Source organism: Diabrotica undecimpunctata, chromosome 2 (assembly GCF_040954645.1).
Source record: "Diabrotica undecimpunctata isolate CICGRU chromosome 2, icDiaUnde3, whole genome shotgun sequence".
Taxonomy (NCBI): domain Eukaryota; kingdom Metazoa; phylum Arthropoda; class Insecta; order Coleoptera; family Chrysomelidae; genus Diabrotica; species Diabrotica undecimpunctata.
In genome coordinates, this window is record NC_092804.1 from 7,676,617 (window position 1) to 7,697,234 (window position 20,618).

The following is a 20,618-nucleotide window of genomic DNA, read 5'->3' on the forward strand; positions in this document are numbered from 1 at the left end:
AACTTTAGCTGACTGAAAGGGTTAAGTATCAGAATTAGTTCAAAATATACAGTGTGCTATTTTAAGTTAGTGAATTGTTTACAGCACATAATTATTATTGTAATAAAATAAAACAATGAAAAAAACTAATAAAAACTAATGTCATAATCAGCAAACAATTTTTAGAAGAACGGCGATAAGAAAGTCAAACTAAACATTGAGAACAAAATGCGAGAAAGTAATCAAAATCCTGGAGATTCGTACGGAATCTAAGGAGGGGGCGCACATAAATATAACAAACCTACAAACCATTAAGATCAATGTATTGAAAGATCCGTGGACCATTGTTCCACCGTGGAAATTAATATCGGAGATGACCCAACTGCCAAATGCAACATGTGCTTGTTAATACGCTGACAGAACTTTTTAATAGATAACTATACGGGGGTAATATACCTTGAACTGGAATGAAGGATGGATTACACCCTTTCATAAAAAAATAAGGTAGACTGCAATAACTACTTAGTTATCGATACTCTATAGTAAAATTCCAATATTTGGAAGAGTGATTTAATCGTTTAAATGCCGAATGTCTTTAAATTTAAATGTACTCAGCGGCCCCCAAAAACTACCCGTTTAATTTGCGTTTTCTCATCAGAAATCATAGAATGTATAATTAGTACATTTATTTGTGCTTCTCTATAGCAGACGTAACCACAAGATGCCGTACAGTGTAGCCGATTCTTGTTCAGTTATGGTGATACAAACCTGAATTCTTCGACGCAGCAATTATTACCGACATAAAAATTCCAAAAAATGAGTTTTTTCAATAGTAAAAATTGAGCACCAAATTGTATTGAAATAAATTTTTTTTACATGTTCAGTTTTGTTACATATTTAAGTTTATAAAATAAAAATTGATAATTTACATTTCATTCCCATTCCGTTTGGAATTGAATTGCATGATACAGAAAAATGGCATCAAATATTAGCCAAGCGGTCGATATTTGTAGCAGTTTAACAAAAGTATCTAAAGATAGTCTAATAACTTACTTAATAGAACATTTAGAAGAAGGGAGGAACTGAAGGTAATCAAAATGTACTAGGCGACATAAAAAAAATTTAAAGGCACGATTTAAAAATTTTATTTTAATGTTAGGATGTGAGCCAAATAAAAACCATCCATTATATAATAATTTTATTATGAATTTCCCAATGTAAACCAATAAAAGCTGATTACCCCCGAAGGTTTCAAGGAAAATAATCTTTAATCCTTAAAATTAGGGAAACAAACACAGCAACGGAATCCAACGTTTTGGTAAACAGTGTGCGTGTTCCACTCTATTAAATCCTTAAACTTTCATTTGTTTGCGTTCAGCGTTTGATCCTTTTTGGAATTTCCATTTGCCGTTTTCCTTCGTATCATATTTTAACAAACCGGAAATGCAAATTAAACGTTACAAGTTTTGGAACATGTTTTGACCAATGCGGAGAAATCGCAAGTGGGAGAAAATTTTGGAAATTTGCGATTTACCCCTAGCAAAACACTTTTAGCAATAAAAATAATTAACAAGACTGGTTAAATAATTTTGACATCAGGATTTTATTTTGTTTACCAAAATATAGAATATAAAAATTGTCTGGTAAATTTTACTGTAGTTAATAGAGGTAGTTAATACCGGTAGTTAATATATTCGCGTGACTCAGATGACTATGGAGCGCCAGATGTTGGTTGTTCCTCTGAGGGACAAATCCCAAACAAAGAAATACGCCTTAGAACAAAAACAACAGGCGTTATCGAAAAAATTAAGTCAAAAACGGGGCGAAATTTCAGGCGTTAATAATAGATTTGAAGCAAAGATTATAAAATGGACCGATAAAAGTTTTAATGATGACAACTGTAAAGGATCATAAAGGTAAAATTATTGAAACTGGCAAAAATACTCGTGCTGGAGATCCAATAAAAAACCCAGATTGCATAATATCATATAATGCTACCAAAAAGGGTGTAGACATGTCAGAGCAGCTAAGTTCCTATTACAGCACATTGAGAAAAACAGTTAAGTGGTGTAGAAAATAAGTTATGGAATTGCTTTTTGGTAAAATCATGGTAAATACAGAATCTTCTTCTTCTTAGAGTGCCATATCCCTACGGAACGTCGGCGACTACCATTCTTATAATATTTTTATACTGATCTCGGTCTTGCGCTACGTGTAGCAATTGGTCCGCTGTCAAACCTGTCCACTGCCGCAAATTCCTCAACCAAGAGAGTTTCTTTCGTCCTATCCATTTCTTTCCTTCGATTTTACCGTTGAGAATTAGCCGAAGGAACTCATATCTTGGTCCTCTGATATACAGAAATACAGAATGGGTAATACAAAAAGATTTTTGCCATAATAGAACAAAAATGTGCCTCCTCAAATTTAAGGAAAGTATCATCGACGCATTGGTCAATGATGTTCAAAGTACTCGGCTGTCCAATACACCTTCCAGAAAAAAAAACACAAACTGACTAGATCTTGATCTGTCAGAAGAAGATGCCGATAGTGTTACAAGCGAATTCTTCAAAGTGATGGAAAACTCCAAGCAGATCGAAAAACAAAAAAAGTACCAACCTTTTGTGATACTTGTGAAAACAAACCTTATTTATGTCTAGATTGTTATAATATTATCAATAATTAAAAATAATTTTTAAGTATTTTCAATTTTCTATGGTATCTAATAAAAAATTGCAATACAATTTCATTCAAACTGATTTGTTATATTTTTGTAAAATAATTTATTCTGTATTGAAAAACTGTGCTAGCAGTATTAATATTGATATATAATATTACAACTTTCAATTTTTAAAATAGATATATTTGAAGTTTTCGTCATAATAATTTTTTTTATTATACGATTGTCGCGACCCATCGTCTGTAGGAGCTAAAGACCTGTCGACCCACTGGTGGGTCGCTCCGCTGTTACGAACAAACTGTTAACGACCCGCCCGTGTACCGCTCCGGCTTGAACGTGTTAAAATAGAAATGGGCAGGACACGTCGCCAAAACGTATTTTACCAACCACCGATGGACAAAACGTATTTTAGAGTGGAGACCAAGAGCAAAATAGAGCAGAGGACGCCCACCAACTAAATGGACTGACGACCTAAAGGGTGTTGGCAATAATTGGATGCAAGCCGCATAAGACAGAGACAGATGGAAAGAGCTGAGGGAGACTCATGTCCAGCAGTGAACGCATACAGATTAATAATGATGATGATGAAATTTTACCGTTGTTTCAAACTGTAAATTTTTAGAAATTGGTGCTGGGTGGTACTACCAATTTGACATTTGTCTTATTTGGTCTAGATATTCTAGGAATTAGCCATATTAACCCTTAAACGATCCACCTTAAGCCACCCTTTAATGGACAAAAAAATATAACCTAGAAATCAATTACAACGCACATCTCTTATACATTTATTTAAAAACACAAGACCACAACATTTTTTTTTTATTTAAATATACAAAAAAAAACTTACTAGTTGTCTTAACGTCATATTTTGCCTTACATATGGGGTTAAAAATTGGAGACAGAAGTTACTGACGGTGAAGATAGGGCAAGCAAAATAAACGAAACTTACGCGAACCGTACTCAGGGTTTATTTGGAGAGCTGGGATCGTGGATAAGTGAATGAATATCCGGTCCCCACCGTAGTAGGGCTGGATAGATGCCGTCAGGTCCTGGTGATTTGAAAGGGGTGAAGCACAATATGGCCCATTTTACCTTTTTCTCATTAATCATTGTTCTGGAGAGATTCCAGTCTTTTATTGAGGGTATGATTGCTTCTTCCATACAGTTTGGTGCTGTTGAGACACTAGAACCGGGAAAGTGTTTTTTCATCAGGACCTCAGCACTTTCGCAAAGGTTAGAAATTTTGTTCCCATCTTCCTTCGTTAGTATGCCGACATGCCGATGTGGGTCCGTTGAGAGCGCTTTTTGTAGCCTGAAAGTCTGCGTGAAATCTTCGATTTCGTCACAAAAGGTTGTTTAAGCAGCCCTTTGTCTTTGTCTGATCCTGAATCCTCTTTAAGTTTGGTGCGTTTTGCTCTAATAAAAGCTGTTCTTGATATCTTCCTAAGGTGTTTTAATTAAGTGCATCACCAAGGGTTGGTTTTGCGACTTTTTCTCGGAGCATCCTTATTGGACAAGATTTTTTATAAGCATAGTTTATTTTATTTTGGATAGATACAGTATACCTTTCCAATTCTGTATTAGTTCCTGGAGTTAGAGCCTTTTCATTCCGCAGAGCATCTTCTAAGGGTCGGTTGTAAAGTTCTACATCCGTCCTTCTAGGGTCGCGTGATTTAATAAGGCTTTTTTCCAGACTAATATTATAGGTTAGCCAGCGGTGGTCAGATATAGAGGTATCCTCCATTACCTACCAGTTCTGAATTTTATTCGATATTTCAGCTGCTGCCAGCGTGATATCTATGCCTGTTTGGCTACAAACAATAATAAAGGTAGGTTCGGTGCCCCTATTTAAGATATACAAATTTTTTCTAATAATATAGTCATAAAGAGACTTACCTCGAGCGTTGTTATCTCTGCTGTCCCAGCCTGAGTGGTGAGAGTTCGAATCGCAGCAGATATATAATGTTCAACATATATACTGAAACCTGTTTAATATGAGATAAAAATATCTATCTTTCACAAAACATATATAATCACTTACATTTTCTAGTAGATGATCGTTAATTTTTTTTCATATATTCAAACGGCATAACTTTACTATTATATTTTCTTTGCTTTACTTTGTGTTTAGTTTTCCTGTATTTTTCCTTTGTTTTATTTGCTTTTGGTTAATACCAGAAATTAAATTAATATATACCAACAAGTATCTAATGCAAATATGCAATAATGTTGATGTATTGATTAGAATCCTTCGCCATCATAGTGGATTCTACTGAATTCCTGTATCCACTTAATGTCGTAGATACTTGGATATATAGGCCAAAGCACTTGAGCTGAGGAGATATAAATAATGCACAGAATGCAAGCTGCATTTATATTAAGATCATTAGAGATATATTCTGAGATAACCATCGTTATGGTACTTAAAGGTTTTTGCGCAGGGAATATATAGAGGGTTTTTAAATTACGGAATAATTAAAACGGAATATTTGCCATTTACGTTTTGATTAATATTTAAATTATATTTGACATTGATTTTAACCCTGAAATACTATGGTGTATTTACACCCACTTAATTACGAAGTAGCATCTACGTCTTCGAACTGGCCGTTCTGGTCTAGTCTGATCTTGATGAGTAATTTTATTTTTTAATGCATTGGAAATTATCGAGCGTAATTCTCCAGACAAATTTGGCATTGCAAATTTTACTTCTAAATGTTCATTTATAAGACTAATTTCCAGCCCTTGAATAAAATTCGATTTTAACCCCAGGATTGGCTGCGTGAAAAATAATGTGACTGTTTACTATAGCAATATCCATTATGGAATACCAAATTACTAAAGGCTATCGCTAGCATCTTCGACCTAAACGGAAAAGTGCATATTTTTGATCAAGTGCATCAAAGCCCCCCTTCGACAAATTGTAGAAAGCTATTATATCAGGTTTTTTACTTTCCCGATCAATAGATTTGTCGTGATTATTGGACGATAACATAATTAAAATTTTATTTCTTTTATTTGATTTATTTTATTTTTCTTCTTGATGTGCCTATCAGTTACGAATGTTGGCGATCATCATGGCAATCTTTATCTTGTCTACAGTAGCGTGGAAAAGCTGCACAGATGTTGTATTGAACCAGATTCTGAGGTTCTTTAACGAAGATGTTTTTCTTCTTCCTGGACCTCGTTTTTCAAATATTTTTCCTTGTAGGATGGCTTGAAGGAGAGCATATCTGGATTCATTTCGCATAATATGTCTGAAGAACTGTAACTTTTCAAGATTTGATGGTGGTTATTACCTCTCGGTTCTTATTCATTCTTCTTCTCATTTGTGACTCGGTCAGTCCACGGGATCTTAAGCATTCTCCGGTATAGCCACATCTCAAATGCTTTCAGTTTTCTGCACATATCTACATTCAAAGTCCTCGATCAAAAAAGGAAAAAGAAGACGAAGCATCGCAGCATTCTTATTTTTGTATGAAGAGAGAGGTTGTGACTGATTAAGAAGGCCCCCATCCAATTGAAGGTGGATCTAGCTTTTCCGATACGTGCTCTAGTCTCCTGGTTGTTGGTCCATTCTTCATTTATTATGGTGCCGAGGTAGTTGTAGTGCGTCACTATTTCTACAGGGGATTGGTTGACGTAGAGTTTACCTTCTGTCCTTTTCTGGCTAATTATCATAAGCTTTGTCTTCTTAACGTTTATATTGAGTCCATATTGTTGACTGTAATACGTGATGTTGTTCATAAGAACTTGTAGGTCTTCTAAGTTGTCCGCAAATACTATGGTGTCATCTGCATATCTGATGTTGTTCACCTTTAACTCTGAGATTTGCTGTCTGATTCCAGTAAAGATTTCTAATTATTTTCAGATCTTGTTGGTTGATTCATGTTTCTTTTAGTATTTGCACCATCTTGGCGTACTATACTTGATTTAACGCTTTCTCGTAATCAACAAGACATGCGTATACGTCGCAGTTGACGTCTCTGCATCTCCGGAATAAGACTTATACTGAGAACAAAGCCTCTCTAGTACCAACAGCATTTGTAAACCCGAACTGATTTGACTTTCACACAGCTTGTAGATTCTCTTATAAATTATCTTTAGGAACAATTTTAGGAGATGACTCATGCGGCTTAGGTATAGTATTAAAAAAAAAAAACTCAATCGGTCGGAATCCATATTCGAAAACGTTTTGTCTTCATGACATAGCCCGATTGGGTTTTTTTAATTTATATACCTTTTATAAAGGATTTTAACAAATTTTTTTGATACATGGTATACAGCCAGCTACAGGAACTTAGTTTCCTTGTGGATTTTAGGGCTTACGGTATGGTAATCATGGAAGTATTGCACTTCAGCCAGCACTTCCAGAAACTCAGATTTCAGCCATTCTTTTGGTATTTCTTATTAATATATTTATGGTTTTATATTTGTCTGGGTAATTTTAGGCTTCTCTTCTCTCGTCCATTAGTTTCAGGATCTCATCTGCCATCCATGATTTTTTCTTCATTATTCTATGTCTTTAAGTGTTTATTCTTTACATTTTGTACTATTTCTGTAATATGTTTGATCGTTTGTTCTTCGTTCGATTCGTTTCTAATTGCAGTCACAAGGTCTTTTAGCATACGTAGGTCGTATGATTGTGCTTTCCTTTTCTGCACTGTTTTGAGTTTGACTCGAAATACTCCCACCAGTGGAACGTCGTCTATCTCCAAGTCTGCTCCAAGATAAGTCTTGACAGATGTTAAGCTGTTTTTAGAGACATATGATACGATTATATTGTCTCGTGTAAAACCAAATCAACACTTATCAACTACGTAATTTTTATTTTATTGAAATTGTGTAGAAATGTCTCTCTTATTTCTACTCTCTTATAAAATGCAGATACTTGAGGAACTCTATGAGGATGATTTTGATAGGTGACTGCAGTTATGTGAAATCAGGTCTGATCAAACCAACAAATCCATAATATTCCGCGTAATACACGTGTTTCAGCAATAAATGTTAATTTTCAGAAAATGTAAATGTAAATAAACAAAATTGTCGCTACTGTAGTGACAAAAACAGGTATAATTTTTGAGAAGATCATACACAATGTCAACAAAAAGTCCGTGTATGTATGGATATTTACAAAAATACTATTATTATAGCTTTGTTTATTGAATACTTAAAGAGGCTATTGATTCTTTTGTAACTGTCGAGCTAGAAGCTCAAATTATTGGAGAGCGTAATTTTTCTTACAAAACTGTTTTAAATTTCTAGCCTTATTATTCCCATCCCGTTTGACAATAGTTAAACGAAAGATTTGCAACTAGACAGATTAGCAGAGGAGAAGCAATTTAGTGATATCCTATATCACTCTAGTTAAATTAGTTATACTTATTTTTTGAGGACTTGTTATAACACAATTTACGACAATAAAAAGTTTATAAAAAGTCATACTGTATATTATACTACTTATAGGGTTACTTAAAACTTTTCTTTACTAAAAACAGTTTTTAATAAGTTTCTTATATAACAAACAAATACAATACTAAAAGACTTAATGTTTAATTATTGTAATGGGTATTGTTCATGTTTAGGATGTACTGTTTACTCAAGATCCAAGTTTGAAATACGTAGCTGCTCATTTGCTTATTGTTTCAGAACAAGCTATTTTGTAGGCGTATTATAGCAAAGTTAATTATATGAGTTTCTGAATGTAATGAGTTTTATATAAACAGAATAAGCAAGTTCGAGATTGTAGCTGGTGTAATATATACTGGGGCTTAATATACATATATAATTTGTTTTTTAACCAGGAGGAGTAAACTCCTCAGACTCACAGCCAAGAAACTTACTAGAAAAGTCAAAAATACATCTTCTTTTTTGGTTAATTATCTCGACCACTCTAAATCGGAGAGTGGCCCAACGCCTGGACAACATCCACTTTCATCCCTATATTCAAAAAAGGAACTCCGCTAGATTGCAGTAACTACAGAACGGTAACCCTAATACCCCATGCAAGCAAGGTTCTACTTCATGTAATACATAAAAGACTAAAAGCTTTTTTATTGACTCAGATATTAGAAGAACAAGCGGGATTTGTCCCAGATAAAGGCACAAGAGAACACATCCTTAATGTCAGACAGCTAATCGAAAAAACTCGTAAATTCAATACTCGTATGCTAATGTGCTTTGTGGATTACACAAAGGCCTTGGATAAAGTCAAAATAATAAGTGCACAGTAAAAATAAACAACACCCATTCCGATCATTTCAGGACAGAGGCGGGTGTCAGGCAGGGATGCATAATCTTGCCAACTCTGTTTAATATCTATAGCGAACACAGTATGCGAAAGGTACTAGACGGATGGAAGGGCGGAATATCAGTAGGAGGTCAAAAAATCAATAACTTGAGATATGCAGATGACACTTTAATAATCGCGGCAAATCAAGAAGAAATGGAAGACGTAATGAGACGTCTGGAGGAAAAAAGCAAAACATATGGACTACACCTAAATAGGAGTAAGACAAAGATCATGATAGTATACAGAGCTCGGAATAATCTTCAACACATTAAAGAAATTGGGGGCTTTGAAGTAGTAAATAGTTTCATATACCTGGAGTCTCTAATAACAAATGACGGAGGGTGTGACAGAGAGATACGTAGAAGGTTGACTATTGCTAGAACAGCCATGATGAAACTGGTAGCAATTTGAAAAAATTATAGCATAACAATACACACAAAACTAAGGCTGGTAAGGGCGCTCATTTTTCCCATAGCGACCTATGCATCCGAAACGTGGACCTTAAAGAAAGCGGATCAAAATAAACTGGAAGCTTTTGAAATGTGGGTATACCGCCGCTAGTTGAGAATATCCTGGATTGATTATCGCACTAACGTATCGATATTAGAACAACTTAAAGTAAAGGATGGATTGCTTAAACAAATACAACAGAGATATTTGCAGTATTTTGGACAGATTGCTAGAAGAACAGGTACGATGGAAAAACTGATAGTCGAGGGTAGAGTTAAAGGAAAGAGACCTAGAGGAAGATCTCCAAGCCGTTGGGTAGATCAAACAAAAATACTGATTAACCAAGAGCTACATGAAGCCGAACAACTAGCCCAGGACAGAGAAGGATGGAGAGAAATCGTGCAAAAACTGTAAAGGCCTGACGGTGTCACCACATCCCAAAAGGGATTAGGACTGGAAAGGAGGATCTCGGCCTTGCGGTAACCCAGTAATCAGTATCGGACAGCCTTACACGTCGATTCTAACTTAACTTTATTTGTTTATGTTTGAATAATCCAGATCCAGGGGAAGATCTCCAGTACGATGGTCGGACCAAATAAAGGACACGACTGGTTACTCATTCTCCGAAGCAAAACAACACGCACATTAGAGAGATAATTGGACAGAAATAGTTACATGACGCCCCTACATCCTTACGAAGAAGAAAAGATAGAGGAGGAGGAGTTTGAATAATAATTTTTTCCAATTCACTTTCAATATATATTTTTTGTTTTTCTAATTACAATAAAAATTAAATTTAATTTAATAAAATGTTAATAAACTTCTGTACTGTTTTGTAGAATAATTACGTCTCCATCTTATAATATCATTACGTTCAATATGAATTTTTTCGACTTCTCTTCAAGTACCTACAAAATAATAAAATGTACATTTGAATAAAGCTCTTTATCTTTTTGTTGCACTTTTTATTTACTATATATTTGTGGCTTACCCACATATACTTATCTACTTAAAATTTATTTGCTTTAAGAATTTATATAATAATGAACCACACATATTTGGAAGATCTGGGCGGTTGTTAATTTCACTTAAAACTTTATTTAAAGTGGGTATTTTATTCTTTAAAAAGAAGCTTTGTACTATCTGTCGTACAGATATTTTAACTCTTTCATCTTATGTTGCAATGATAGAAGGTCGACCGCCAATATTTTTAGTGCATCTTACTGTTCCAGTGTGCTTATATTCCTTAATTGCTCTCTGAATAGTTGAATTCGCAACACCTGAAATTAGCTCATTACTTTAGTAAGTCTCGATTTTAACAATAATTTCATTCTAGGATTATCAATTTTTATTTGTTTGTACATGTTTATAATGCATTGTTTTTTTCAAGTTGTGTAAGTTGATCTTGTCATATATGTCATTCAAATTTCTAGGGCAACGTTGCCAGTTCAACCAAATATTGTATTAAATCAGCTAAAAGGAGGGCTGTGCGACAGATACATTATAACATTATAGTAGATGCATTCCAATGTTTCCTGTGCCAATACCCTACGTTTAAAAATTCTTTAAACATTTTGGGCATTAACACAGCCCTCTCTCTGGTTATTGAATTTATTAGATACGTAATTTTGTTGCTAATGATAATAATAATACCTATATAAAAACTTTAAACATTTTTGAACGTTCTTTTTTAATTCAAATTTAGTGCAATTCCGTTATCTGTGATGGCAACAACAAATTGATTGATGAACCAAGTCTGAATACAGGTTTATATTGGGAAAAAAAATGTACCAGTTTTATATGACGGATACTGTACTTGGCATTTAATCCATACTGTTATCTCAATAACACTAATATGTCGCTAAATAGTTCTGAAAAGAACTGTTTTTTATATAAACGCAAACGAAAAATCTAAAAATCAAAGGAATAATACAGAAAAAACAAAAAATCGTCGATAGAAATTTTGAATTTAAAAATTTTGTAAATGTCATTAGTGTCAAAATGTCATAATTTAGTTGAGTAAAAAGGACCTTGATTCAAGTACTATCGTTAATTGTTGACACACTTCTCTCCTTGTTATCACCATATACCTTGATTTATCTGCATTAAGGGTAAGTTTATAATGATCTAACCGTACTTTCACCATCTGTAAGTTAAACTTAACATCATTTTTTGCCTCGTTGGTGTTTTTGCTAAAGTATACAATGCATCTATCATTGGCATACATTTGTAGTGTACCTCTTAGTGGCAATGGTATAACTGAATTAGCATAAATAAGGAACAGCGTTGGACCAAGTATAGACCCTTGAGGTAGTCCGCACTTAATATTGGACAATTGACCATTCACGCTGTTAACAAAGGTAAGTTGTGTTCTTCCTGATAGGTAATAATTAAATCCCTTCAATACTATGCCTTTTATGCCTGAAGTTTCCAATATAGATAAAAACAGCATGAGATCAACTGTATCAAAGACTTTCCTCAAGTCAAGCCATACAAATATACAAGATTGGCCTTTATCAATTTTATCAATAATATTTGTTGTTATATAAGATCAGCTGTTGCTGTTGTTGTGTTGCTACCATGTCTAAATTCATATTGGCCATTATATATATATTTCTTTTTTTTTACTAAAGACACAGAAGTGTACTTACATTAAAATCTGGTCAGTAAGACCAATTATCAATTTGTTTCTAACTTAAATTACTAATGAAATCTTAAAATTAGGTGTCTACTCACTAGTATCTTTCCTATTATTTCTAATATCTAGCATTAAATTTAGCATGCATACTCGCACAACACTTAACTCTGCTTTTCACTAACTCATTATACGAGTTAAAAAGGCTCTGTTCTTTTGAGCCTTCTCTCTAGGTTCGTATTGTCGAGGAGCTGGATAGCCTCGACGTTTACATGATGATGGAGTCGTTGTTCATGGCTCCCTGCAAATTTCTTGATTATCTGATTGACGTCTTCCATCTTGAGGTCCCGGTGAAGGTCGTTGTTCCTAACGTACCAAGGCGCATCTACGATGTTCCTCAGTACTTTATTCTGGAATATCTGGATTACTTTGATGTTACTAGGCTTGGCACAGCCCCAGAGTTGGCAGCCATAGGTCCATACTGGTCTCAGTATTTGTTTATAGATTAGGAGTTTATTATTTATGGATAGAGAGGAATGTCTTCCCATCAACCAATACATTTTCTTGAAGCGGATGCCTAGTTCTTCTCTTTTCTTCTTCACGTGAGCTTTCCAGCTATTATATAAGAAATTTTCATTATCTAAATGGTTCATGACTATTATTTACACATGTTTCCAGAACCTTCGATATGGCTGGTTAAAGTGAAATGGGTCGATAATTACTAGACATTGAGGAGCTACCTCCTTTATATACTGGAACAACTTTGCCATTTTTAGGACAATGGGAAAACTTCCTGTAGTAAATGTTAAATTTACTAGAGTACTTAAAATAGTTGATATCTCACTCCAAAACTCTTTAATAGTATCAACTGATAACTTGTCTAGTCCACATGCAGTTTTACCCTTTAATTTATTTAATATATCTTCAATTTCCTCCTTTGTTGAGAAACTCCAAGAAAAAATGTTTTTTATTAAGTGTGATCCTGATAGAACATCTCCAGAGAATTGAATGGCCTGAGCAAGTTCCGAATTAACTGTAGCAAAGTAGTTACTAAATTGTCTATGATAAGTTTGGGAATTCAACTACTAGATCAATTTTATTGGAATTTTTCAAACGTACTAAACGGAAAATTTAAACTGTCTTTTTCAGTGTTGTGTGAATCCGAAATGGTAGGACTTTAGTTGTTGTATTTTCCATTGTCTTTCCTTTTATGTAATTTACCTTTAACCGTTGCCTGTATTGTTTGTGTAAAAAAAAGTCGCTATGAAGGGCACCTTAGCGTAGAGCGTGTGTTCCTGTTCAATCCTTTTTGTATAGTCAACCAATAGTGTTTTCAATGGGAAGGTTAGGAAATCGAGTGAATGAACGAACGATTGAAAAATTGTCATGAATTTAAAGGAAGTGTAGGAGATTGTTTTTACTTATTAAACCAATTGTCTGGCTAAATTGGTCGTGAATCTAAGGCCAAAAAAAAAGTTTGGGAATAGTTGTGTACTTAAGTTTTTGTTTTATTATTTTTGTTACATTGTATTGCAAGCCTTTTTGGAATGAAACGTATAATACATATCAGTTCTTCAAACAGGTTAAGGTGAAGATGAAGAATTTGACAGGTTCCTAATATACATTAAAATGTTGGCAAAGTTATGTAATTTTCGAATACTAGAAGATTTACTTGTCCTTATTAGGAGTTTTAAATTTGACGTCACAGCAAGTAAGTTTCAATTAACGGATCTTGGAAAAGTAATGGAAGTTAACAGCTTAAGAAACAGAGAAAATAACAGTTTTTAAAATGGAACATTAAGAAAACTTGATCACTCAACATTAAGAAAACAAAATGTATGATGATCTCTAAGAAGAAACAGAAAATTGAAAGCTTCAGTGGGAATGGTCAACAAATAGAAAGAATAAAAACATACACCTACCTTGGTACAAACTTCATTGAAAATTGGGACCATTCCCTAAAAATAAAATGTTTAATAGAGAAAGCAAGATCTGCATTTCAAAATATGGCTAAGCTATTTAAATGCCATGATTTCAGGTTCCTACGATATTACCTGAAAGAATTAGAACCTGAAAAAATCAGGTTCCTACGCAATTATATCTTTCCTATACTGTTGTATAAAGTTTAGTCGTGGACACTCACAGATGTTACCTGCAAGAAAATTTAGGCTTTCAAAATGTGGCCTTATTCGTTTATCCATAGATAATATGGAGATGGTTAAAAACTATAATCAAATGATGAAAACTATTAAAGATGATAGAAGGATTAGTTTACATATAAATGATGTTTTTTTTAAAGTAATTAGAATATCATCAGGCCTCTTCAAACTCTTGAAAGGTTTTTTACTAAATTTACTTAACAATTATTGTAGATCATAGCTATATTTATTAATTCATATTGGCATTTCATATATTTCATTATATTCCATATTTATAGTTGGCATCGAAGTTTATAAAGAAAACAATTCCACCACATTTCTTTTTTTAATTTTTCTTATAAGATGTTTGGTTTTAGTTTGCAAACTTTCAAAGTTTCAGGGACATAAAATACTAAAAAGATTGTTAGTGGTTTCATGTCTCTTTAAAATGTAAAATGCGTTCTTAATAGCTTTCACAGCAACGGCCGTTTCTTGATTCTTGATTCAATTTTTGTATAATTTGGATTTTCCTGTAGATGTATTAGCAGCTTTTAAAAGGTTACCATCAACAGAGTGTACATTAAATTAATTAATTTTTTTCTTTAAAGTGTAGTTACAGTATCCAAAGAAAAAAAATTTAAATATAGCTACTGCTTCAACAATTTTTTTATGAAAGAGACCGATTTATAGGAACTATTTTAGATGGGATAATTGAAAAAACCATTGAATATAATAGACCCCGGATACTTGTCTTTGTCGAGTTTAAAAAGCATTTAATAAGGTCAATCAAAGTGAAATGCTTCAAGCTCTAACACAATGTAGAATAGATCACCGATACATATACCTCATCAGATACATATATCAGCAAGCTACAGCCTATGTAAGACTTAGTGAAGATAATGGGATCTTTTTTATTGAAAGAGGCGTTCGGCAAGGAGACAACATGTCTCTTAAATTATTGACAAATTTGCTAGAATACGCTTGTAAAACAATAGATTGGAACGAAAAGTGCATCAAAGTAGATGGAAAATTTTTAAATAACCTTAAATTTGCAGATTATATCGTTCTTATTGCAGACAGCTTTGATCAGGCACAGATAATGCTCCAAGAACTCCATACTGTCACAAAAAGAGTTGGTCTTAAAATAAAATTTTCAAAAACAAAATTTATAACAAATTTAGTCCACAACAAAAACATCTCAGAGACGTAGACGAGTAGAAGACAAAGATATTGAGCCAGTTGAGCTGAAAAGAAGAATAAACCTCGCTTGGGCTGCATTTAGAAAGATAAAGGATATTTTTAGGTCTAAGATTTTAATGTGTCTGAAAAAAAAAGTATTTATTCAGTGTATTTTGCCAGTGATAACCTAGGGCGCAGAAACCCTAATACTCAAAAGAACAACATTAAGTAAACTACAAGTTGCGGAAAGGGCAATGGAGAGAATAATGTTAGAGATTGCTCTACGTGATAGAATACCCATTGATACTATTCGCAAAAGATCGGAAGTAGCAGACATTATTGAAAGGATAACAACACTAAAGTGGAACTGGGCAGGTCATGTTGCAAGATCAGTTGATGACCGGTGGACAAAAAGAATTTTGGAATGAAGACCCCGAATACAAGCTAACAGAAATAGAGGTCGACTCCCAACGAGATGGACAGATGACATAAAAAGACTGACTACAAATTGGATTCAGATGGCGCAAAATCGGACTAAGTGGAAAAGCATGCGGGAGGCCTATGTTCAGCAGTGGACGTTAGAGGCTAGTTGATGATGATTTTAGATGGGTAGTAAAGAACTCAATAGAAATAAGTAATCTCAAAATTTTGTCTTGACTGTAATTCGATTTAAAGTCAAATAACTCTTTAATTACACACAGTGGATAAATGTAATAAAATAGTTCCTTTTAATCTTTTCCGAGAAGTTAAGAAATTCCGTTTAAACGTAACAAATTACCAAAGTTAGCAGATTTCTGGGAAACGTATCACAATTTGCTCATTTTCTAAATGTTTGGGACATTATTTCACCCGTCATAATAACCGTCTTACTCCCCTAATTTCAGAATATTATATTTTGATAGTGTTCCCGAAGATTAATTGCTCATACAATTTTGATACAATTTACCTACATTTGAATCAATATTTATATGAGTTTCCTACGTGCATGGAAAGGGGCTGGCACGTTCGTATTCCTATAATTTTAGGGTGTTTTGTTCTTGACACGTAGAGGACCTCTTCTGGGTTGGATGTGTGTGTTTGAGATGATTAATTATATACACGGAGTTGCTAGGTTTAACTTACAAATATGTAAATACATAAAGAGCCCCGGAACTTTTCGTATGTAAAAGTAGTTTTAGCTAAAATTTTGCAGAAAAATAACTTTGGTCATGCTGATTACAAGTTTTAATTACCCTAAGGCTCAGAAATTAATTATTTATATATAAAGGGGTTCAAAGTTTCTTTTTTTAGTCCACTTGAATAATATATATTTGGATGATATACAACGTTTTAGTAAAAAAGTGCACAAACTTCAAGGGCTGATTCTACATGAAAAAATAATGACTGTTTGCTATATAAACCTATATCCACAAATGCTTCGTTTTCTATAACTCATAACATCTATAAATACTTACTTCTTCAAAATACCACAAGAAACGGGATATTTTTAAATATTATTTCCAGCAGAAAAAACTAATAACCAGCTCAAAATTATCTGAAAAAATACTTGAATATACTCAAAGCAAAAAAAACTCATGTGCCAGATGCAGCAGCATTCTATCAAATTGACATGTTTGTTTTATCAGACAAAAGGGCAATTTTAATCTTCTAGATGTAAAAAGCTCAGAGTGAACCTATTGTGAATCTCACCATTAATAGAGATAAAATATAAACGCAGAAAAACTTAAAAAACAGGGAGAATTAGAAATAAACAAAAGAAAAGCTAGATATTGATAAACTGAGGCAACGAAATTATTAGCAGAATAATGAGACATACTCTGACAAGCAAAGACAACCATATAGGGAAAAACATTTTAAAACAAGTAAAGAAGTAAACTGTTCTCTTCTTATAAAGTGTAAAGGATCTAAAAACAATGTTAACTTAATTTAGCAACATTTTTTTGACAACTACTAAATTAACGCATTTTGTTGGTTCATCCATTTAAACTATTAAATACCATTTTTCAAGGTCATTAATGGCTTATTAAAGTTTTGGTTTTATTTTCTTCAGGGCCCTCGTACAAGGACTACCGGATAAGCATTATTTTTTAAATAATCTTATAATTTACCAGTGCCTCTAAAAATATCTTTGTTATGAATTATAAATTTACTGCCTTCACTTTTATTATCATTTACTCTATTCACCTTTTTTATCAAATCTAACTTCGTCGGTCCAATGCCGCACCCACGAATGTGCAGTTGTTATCAACAGGTCCTCGAACTTTGTCTCAGGACTAGTGTTGCCCAAAATCGGTCTTGGTCTTGCAGTCTTGGTCTTGTTCTTGCGTTTTCGTTAGTTTTCGCAAGACCAAGACCAAGACCAAGACCGCCTAATTTTAGCAAGACCAAAAACAAGACTGACCGTGCAAGATTTACGCAAGAACAAGACTAAGCCTGCGAGACTCTTGCGTCTTGCAGTTAGGACGGAGTGTCGTTTTAGCGAGTATTGTAGTTCGGGTATATGTTTAAAGACTCTATGAGACGCAAAAAAATATGTAATAAAAATTTAAAAAACTGGACTTATGCGCATTACGAACAATAACATAAACATACATCAAAATCATCAATCAAAATATTCATTAAAAACAACACATTTGACACGTGCTCAGAGATCATAATTACAATGTAAAAATAAAATATTTTGTACATTCTTTTCCAGCATACGACTTCTTCGCTCTGAAATTAATTGTCCAGATTTATAGTCGATTATTTCTAATTATAAAATAATCTTGCATTGATACATCGACAGTAATACCGTATCGAAATTTTTTAAAAATATGTCACCTTATCTATAAAAAATATAACACTTATTATTACGGGCACTCACTTAATAATTCAATTTTTTTCCCATTATAATCTAGTTAGGAGGAATCTAAATAAACAAATCTTATCGACCTAAGACTAAACATTGTTTCTGCTGAGTGTGCGATGAGATCATTCGGTTAAACCAAATTTGCTGAAAGAGCGCGGTTCAAAAGTTTATTAATAACAGATAATGTAGCTTACCGTGTAAACAAAATACCGAAATATTTAGAATAACGAAGTAACGATATATAATTCTCGGTTTGTTATTAGATACTTAGGGTATTGCATAGTAACGGACATTTATAGTAGTAGGTACTTTTTCGACATCACTAAACTTCATTTGACAAGTTTACAATTTGACATGGGAGACAAAGATTTAAATAGTTTTAAAATAGTCGGAGTAGTGAGCGTTGGAATTATAGATATAAAAGACCTAAAAGCAAATTTGATGAGTTTTTCGAAATTATTTGTGCATCCCAAATTGCTTTGTTTGAATTGTGCCTACATAGAAAGGTTAAAATGAAAATGAAAAACAGAAACACTTCAAGTTTAAGGAAGCATATAATATCTTTTCACAAAAAAGAATTACAAATATCTCTTCCTGAAAAACCAAAATTCTGGTTCCTAAAAAAATATTCCTACTACTTTATTTTGGTAAAGTAGATATCTCCTTAATGTAAAATAACTTTGCTAACTATGTTGCTTTAATAAGTGGATTATAGTTTGTTATCTTATCACCCAAAGAATATGTGCCCTTGATACCTGTATTTGGATTTTTGCCACGTACCAATCTTTTTTAAGATTTCCATTTCATATATGGTCGAGGTCCATCAATACTTTTCTAGACAGAAAATGTTTTTTAAAATACAGTCAAGTTTATGTCATTAATTTGGTTTTTTTGTGTTTTAACCATGTTTGATTGACTTTCATGGGGCATGGTAGATAGCTGGGTTAGTTAGAGCATAGGCACGGATCGCTTAGATCTAGGCTTCAAACTTCCCTAGTAACGTTTAATAAATAGCAATAGGCTAATGGGTAACTGCAAGACTTGCAAGACTCTTGCTGCAAGACCAAGACCAAGACCAAGACCGGGAGTGCAATACCAAGACCAAGACCAAGACCAGATGTATTGGCGCAAGACCAAGACCAAGACTGTCTAAGTCTCGTCTTGTTCTTGAATTTGGGCAACACTACTCAGGACCAAGTAACCGATGGAGAGCCATATGTTGCCATGTTACCAATTCCAATGGTAACTTAAACATCCTAATTTTTAATAGGATATAATGTAACATATTTGTAAATTTATAACATTTAAAGGGTTTTCACCCATATATTTTAGTGGCTCATAGCGTGTGCACTTTGTTACACTGATGATGGAATTTACATTCCGAAAACGTTCTGTATTTGTGATATAGCCCGTTTGGGTATTTTATTTATACCGTTTACTAAAAATTTTGAAATAAAATTTTTTTTGTGATACATGGTATACAGCCAGCTACAGGAACTTAGTTTCATAGTGAATTTAATGTATTATTTTGGCTAATTGTTCAGTTGTAAGGCCCCTCTTTTATTACTGTATATCAGAATAGTTTTTGGACATCTAAAAAAATCATGCATGTTGGGGAATTGTGGAAAATATTTGCTAACCGCGGATAGATTGGTTTATAATATATTACAAAAATGTACAAAAATGACCAACACAACATATGAAACCAATTTAGCATATTTGTGATGGTTATAAATATTTATACTTTAGAGAAAGTTTGAGGTTACATTTTTCTAAAATACCATAATTAAAATAATTTTCAATTTTCTTTACTTTTGATATATATTTTTTATTCTGAAACTATTAAACAGTATTCTTATATTTTTAATAAAAAACACTTACCTTTTATAGCACTCCTCAATGGTCAGATTTTAAAGAAAATATAACAAAACACATTCAGCCACGTGCTAATTGCAAAAAAGAAGTACACTAGAATCCACTGGTATAAATGTTGTACCATTAAAATGTTTACAAATTGCGTAAACGTTCCGATATCAGAGCCATCTATGCACTACTAATTAAAATACAGGTATATATGTAACTAGGTAGAAATCTGATTTGTACTACTCATTTACTCTGGCGAAAATATGTGGTACAAGGATAATACCAGAGATACTTATAGAGTTAGACTATATTAATTTCTAAAAATTATCGCTAAAATTTTATCATCCAGATTCATTCAGGCACACATCCTCCAAAGAAATGTATACTTATAATATATAAAATCATTTTTATTTTCTATTTGAGGTTCAGTTTATGCCGAATTTTATAAAAAAAAAATATAAATAAACAGTGAAGTTTAGTAAAAGTCGAAAAAATAATTTAACTTCAACACACTATGTGTTTTTCCACTTTCCATTAGCTTTTAATCGATAAAC

At 33.2% G+C, this 20,618-nt stretch overlaps 1 protein-coding gene across 1 annotated transcript in view; it reads right to left on the reverse strand.

Moving 5' to 3' along the window:
- The window catches only part of LOC140434137 (uncharacterized), a 248,384-nt gene that overhangs the window by 45,290 nt on the left and 182,476 nt on the right, over nt 1–20,618 (reverse strand). The gene's annotated exons all lie outside the window — the stretch shown is intronic.